The sequence below is a fragment of the Clupea harengus genome, chromosome 9 (assembly GCF_900700415.2).
Source record: "Clupea harengus chromosome 9, Ch_v2.0.2, whole genome shotgun sequence".
Classification (NCBI taxonomy): Eukaryota; Metazoa; Chordata; class Actinopteri; order Clupeiformes; family Clupeidae; genus Clupea; species Clupea harengus.
This window is the reverse complement of record NC_045160.1, coordinates 16759753-16766415: the sequence shown is the minus strand read 5'-3', so window position 1 is coordinate 16766415 and position 6663 is coordinate 16759753.

Genomic DNA, 6663 nt, shown 5'->3' with positions numbered 1-6663 from the left:
CAGCCAGTTAATCAGCCTTCGCCTGCTCGCCCTCTCCTCTCCCGCTCCTTCCTTTAATAAATCATTCAGGCCTCCAATACAACACATCCATCAGCACAGGCTAAGTGAGGAGAATACCACTACACCCTTTGACATCTTTCGCCTCACCCTCTCTATTGGCACTGCCTACCTAGCTCTATGCCTTGTTTGCCTATCACTCTTCTCTCTTTCCCTGGTCATATTGGTCTCTCTGCCTTCTCTCTGTCTTCGTGTCTCCTTTGTCCTAACCATCTTTTTTACACGCAGTCTTTCACTCTGATCTTGAACATGGCTCTCCTCCCCCCCCCCCCCCTCTCTCTCTCGCTTAAAGCATGTTTCCACTTCAGCTCTCAGTCCTCTGGTGTCCTCCAGTTACTCCTCCCACCATGATTTCTTTTCATTACACTCTTCTCAACCCCTCCTCCCCCCATCACCTTTTTTTTTCTTTCAGCATGCCTCTCTCTCTCCCGCTATCTTCTCCTTCTCCCTGCCATACACTTTGCTTTGCAGCAGATGACGTCAGCCCATCACCAGGTTATACGCTGAATAGATGTCCTATGCAAGAGGAGAACCAGCTCTTATTCTCTTAGGGAAAAACGAGCCAAGGCAGACAGTAAAATTCCTTTGAAAGAAAGAGGCACAAGCTCATGCAGGAAAAGGAGGGCGAGGGAGAGATGAAGCTGAGAAATCCATCAAAACCGTCACTGTACCTTCTCTGTTGTCATCCTAATTCTATTTTTTACTCAGCACACTGCTCGCCTCTTTATACATCTATGTTCAACGTTAACCCCTGCAAATACTGGATTGTGTTTCTTAGTGTTCACCACCATCATCGAGCCTCTCTCTGATTTTGGCACTGTGCAGAGTGGCAATTACTATAGTCCTCTCCCCGCCTCCACTCCTTGGCTCAGGGTATTAATCGCTTTAATTGTCAGAGAGGCTGAACGACTAACGCCAGACCCCCACCCCCACCCCCACCCACACACGCAGACATCCTCACAAAGACACACACACACTCAGCATTTAAGCCTTAAAGGCTGAGCTATGACTGTCTCTCCACACAGAATTGCTGGCTGTGTAATTCTCATCCCCTTAAACGGCCACTTCAGCACTTATTTCATTATTTATAATTTTCCTCATACTCATCAAAATGTACCCCAAAATGCCTGTGAGTAAGAATCGACATAAGCTGTTCAGGTTGAGCCAAAGTGTGTACTGGGGTAGGAGGAGAGTGTGGGGACAACATTTATACCGTATGTAAATCAGGAACAGTGAGAGTCAGACAGGGGCCAGGACAAATGAGTATGTGAGAGAAAGCATGTGACACGTGAGTTGAGGGATGACATCTCATGTACATGATAGTGGAAACGGGACTATAAATATGCAGCGCCCATTTCTGTTTCTTTCTCACTTTTATTTTTAATTTATCTATTAATTTATTTTTTTTACTGTCTGAACACATCTGTCCTTGTCGTTCTGTCTCTGGGCTGGGCTCCTAATGAGGAGCTCCAGTGGTTCCGCGTGAGGTGACTGAAAATAATTCGCCTTCAAGGGGTATGAGCACAAACATTACCACAAAGCAGCACTAGACAGCAATAAGTCTGGAGGAGTTGTGTAATATAATGCCATTAGCTGCTGTGACCTCAGCTAATAGCATATTCTTCCTACTGTCTTCCATAACACATTACATAACCACCACTAGCAACGTGTAAGCCATTTGCATTTTTCTTTTTTAACTTGGTAATACCAGACCTAATATAAACAAACAATGCCAAAACAAATATCACAAACACAAAAAAGAAACACTCTACATGTTTAAAGATGTATGTTCATGTTTTTACATGACCCAAATTCCAATCATTGTGCTCAGTATCAGTTGTCAGTAGAAACACCTTCTCCTGCCTCTTTGTCCAAACCACACTGAGTTTTGACATAGGGGATGACAGGAAAGGAAGCCCACGCAAATATGACTGAACACACACAAACTCGCCCATAAAACTAGGGAGCTCTACTGTTTTGTTTTTCTTTTCCCAACACAGCAGCGATGTTCTGGTACAGAACGGCTAACAATTTCAAATGAGAGAGACTTCAGTGAAGCCAGGGCAACATTAATTCTTATCGTACCACTTAGGGTTAGAATCTTTTATTGATTTTATTGTTTATTTATTTTCATACAACTAGTAGTTTCAAACAGCTAATAACAGGTGGCTTCTTTCACACTTAATAGAACTAGAAAATATGAGTACATGTGCCTCATACTGTCTCTCTACTCCGGCTCCAAGAACAGTGGGTGTCGTTTTACTCCCAGACCCTATTTCCCCAACTTCCTGTGCAGGCTGTGGTCATCGCTAGACTGAAGAAGGCTCATTTCTCCAGTTTCGCATTCAATCCATCGTCACCTTCACAGGGACTTGACTGTACCAACTGGCTAAGTCCATTGTGGAAAACCAACAGACCCCGGAAAGTACATCCAAGGTTGTCCTGTACTGTCCTGTACTGTATTCCCCAATGCAAGGAAGTGGGAAAGCATCCTCTGGGTTTTTGCCCTTTAACTGATGGTAGTCCACACACAGGTGCTGGCTACCATCTTTGTTCTGCAGCTCTCTCCCTATTGACCTGTGTCTCCTAAATGATTTGTGTGGACCTTGACAACCTCATGCTCTGAAGGGGAGAACCGTCTGTAATGTTGTCAGCCCGGAGCCTCATCCAGTGGGGGAGTCTAATCTGAGAGAAGGCTTTTACAGCCAAACTCTTTCTCATGAGTGGAGAACACTGACTGATACCTTAGTACCTTAATCCTTAATAGAACTTCACTTGTTTCCTGTCTTGACCTGTTAATGTGGCTGAATCATAGGAAGTAATCAGTCCTGGCAGGGCAGGGAAGTGGCTTCAATGGCCACTTCTTTGAGCTACATAAATAACAGTATAGATATAACTCGGGGTGCCCAAGGGGGTGTACGTATAAAGAAAAACATCAGTGGTACTTACACTGACAATTGGTATGTCAACTACATTTATCCAGAGGATAAAATAAAGCATGCGGACCAGACCAACTGGTGCAACCGCCTGCAGAGAGGGAGAGGAGAGCAGTCAGTGTAAGGACGAGTCCAGGCCCGCCAGAGTATTGTTCAGGACAGGTTGCATCAGCTAACATAGTTACGCCCAGGGCTGTTCTTAACTGATGTCCGTGGATTTATGCCGTTTTCTCTGAGTAACTCTGAGATTAGTGTGCAGCTTTTGAATGTCATAGTTAGCCAAGGGAGGAACAGGTTAGAGTGATCAGATCTGATGGGTGGAGGGCAGAAGGGCTTAATGCAGAGGGCATCTGTGGCATTACTAACCACTGGTGAGGAGAATGTGGTTGGACTGAAAAGCTGAGGTATATAAAGGTGGAGAAATGAGAGGATGTACGTAAGGTTTACAGATTGTGCTGGAATGAGACCACAGGCCAGTGGCTTTGATCGGTGGACTTGCACATGCACACTCACCTGTCACAAATAGCTGTTCACACAAGGGCTGACACTTCAGCCAGAGTCTGTTTTCAAATAGCAAACTGGCTTATGGCACACAGTAGCGAGCACATTTATATCCAGTTGCACATGGAAAGGCAAAACAAAGGTTTGTAGGCATGAACGCAGTCACATGTATAGTGTTCCAAACTGGAAAATACAACTCAGGGAAGTACTAACAGGAAATGGCTCTTAGTCAAGTTAAAAGGGCTAAATATTAACACAACTTTAAACAATTACACATGACTTTGTAAAGGTCTTACTGCCTACCTTTCCTGTTCTCATGCTATTTAGGGTTTTATCAGTTTTAAAATTATATATAATTAACACGTCATATATGTGCTTGATAAATACAGGCAGTGCTGAGAGCCTTCCAAATTACAGAAAATATTCTTCACCTGTGCTTATCATTCATATGTGAGTATTTGTAGATATGTCAGGAAATTCTGAGATGATCACATGGGAAGATCCTCAGCAGCTGGGTGATGTCACACCGTATGGCTTAATAATATAGACACAGCCTGCTGAAGACCTTGCACATGCTATACCAAGCAAGCCATCTCATCCTAGACGACAAATGTCAACAAATGATCAAATACCATCCCCTACATCTAGTTCTCAACTACCTTCTTTCATTTGCGCAACTGTAAGCAGGTTTGGTTGGGCCCCACAATAACAGAATTTTGACCAACCAATATTGATTCATATTTTAAGGCCAGCAGGCTGAATCTCTGTATGTCAGACCATGCATATTTTACATTTTATATGTATATTTATATATCATATATTATACATGTATATTTATATATTATATATATTATACACCTTCCAAAGAAAAGCAACCTCAATTTTAGTTGGCGAAAATCTGCAGACACATGATGTAGTTTCTATTATATGGGTGCGCAGTCTCTGTTGTATTTACGTGTGTGCTTTAAGTGTCACAATGATTTGGAGGAGAGAAATCTGGAGAGGTCAGCTCATTTGTCTGTTTGCTTGCCTTGCTGTCACAAAGGATTATTTTAGCCTGTCTGCCTGATCTGCCCCATTTAATATGCCAGGGTGATATTTCATATGTGAGAACTCAGGACTATGTGAGGACACTGTAAATGTGCAGTGGCATGAGAGTGCTTGTGTGTGTGTGTGGGGGGGGGGGGGGGGGTGCATCCTGTTTGTGTGAAACGGGAAGAGGGGGAATTCTGTGATTACATTTTCCCTATTGGTTATCCCGTGGTAATCCTGGGTATGTCAGCATTTATAGGGGGTGCTTGATGCCAGTCCGTTTAATTACCTGGAAAAATGAACAATGTTGCCAAGAGATGCTAAACCTGTGCCAAAGGCATTCTCAGTTTAGAGTACTCTCTCAGATTACACCCACATGACAGTTGTGTGTGAGTGTGTGTCTGGATCAGTTTAGAGTACTCTCTAAGATTACATCCACATGACAGTTGTGTATGAGTGTGTGTCCGATTCAGCCCAAGCAATAACCTGAGTGGTTAACTGGCCGAGATCTCAAGCCCCATCCCCCGAACCACACAGCACATATCTCTCTTCCCTCAATGCCACACCTGCTAACATACACAAATCCATATCCCTCACACACCGAAAGCGTATTTCGTCAAAAGGAGAGTTCGCTTTAACATGAAACCCACTTTCCCACTCTCATTTTCTGACAGCATGCCTCTGTCTGTCTGCTTCAGCAGGAAGAGTGAGAGGATGGGATAGAGGAGGTGGATCTCAGCTGGAAGATATAAGCTAATGCAGCCAAGCATAAGCACTCCAAGTTTAATCATTTTAGCTTAAGCGTTTCTTGAGATATTGAAGTGTATCAGTTGCAGCGCCCCCATGGATGAAACAGTGCATTCAAAGAATGTGATAGTGATGCAGGGTGTCAAATTTTGTGAGTTTAAGTTTTAACATTTACATCACAAGATACTGGCTAGTGAAGTGCTAGATTATTGCTTTGACCAAATTTAGGATTTTTTGGCAAAATAGCTATTGCCCAAAAAGTGCTGCACCCTATTCCACTTCAGTGGGCACTAGCACCAAGGGTAACTCACACCTATGGACATGAACCTTGTATTAGACATGGGGCCACAACCATATCAACTTTCATGTGGATTGGTGAGGTCTAAGTATATGAAATCGTCAACCAAAAATGTGTGAAAAAAAGGAAGAAAAAAAAACTTGGACAAACACTATATGACCGTAGTGCTTGGCAGCAGCGGCAGTCATACTGATATATATGTAGCACATACAATATCAAAACCCTTTTTCTTTCCAGCAAATCTACAACTACAATTTACTATGCACATTTCTCAGTTACAGGATAGACTTTACAGCACAAAACCCCACACCTTCATTAGCAATCACATGGAAAGGTCATCATTAGTTTCAGTTTTATGGAGGGGTGAGGTCACACAGGAGAAAGTTCACTGTGAAAACAATAGAGTGCCATCCATTTTCAAGCATTATCAATTTTCAAAGCAAGTTTTGTCATTTGAAAGATGAAGATATAATGATGCTTCTGTCCGCTCAACGTGTGCAACGTAAGAGAAACAGGATGGAGTTTCGAATGATGATGATAAATATTTCAGATTTATAGGAAAATAACCTTAGTTTAAAGTAGGCAGTTAGTTTAAACTAGGCAGTTAGTGGAAATTGGTGTGTTTGTTGGCTGAGAATGTTTGGTGGTAAAGCTAATAAAATAAATGTGCAATCTTAAGTATTTTTTACTGAAGAAGCACTAAACTATACATACTTACCGTAAATCCTCAAATAAAGACCGGGATTCAATTAGAGGCCGGGCTTCAGATAGTAGCCGGGGGCGTGGTTGATACGGACAAATAAAGGCTGGGCCCCGAATATAAGCCGGGGGTAAAAAAGGTACCGGTAGCATATTGTAACAAATCACGGATGTTTGGAATATTTGTTATGGTTACTTAATAAACACTAAACACAACACAATGTCAAAATGGCACGGGGTTTATGCCCTGGTACAAGTTATCACGAAGAGACTGTGCTACCGTCACACACCTGTATAAACTCAGTCCCAACACAGAATAACGACATGCAATGAGAACAATAAGGAACATTGTTAAGGAACATCGTTGAGCGCTAGTGCATCACATAGAGGAAA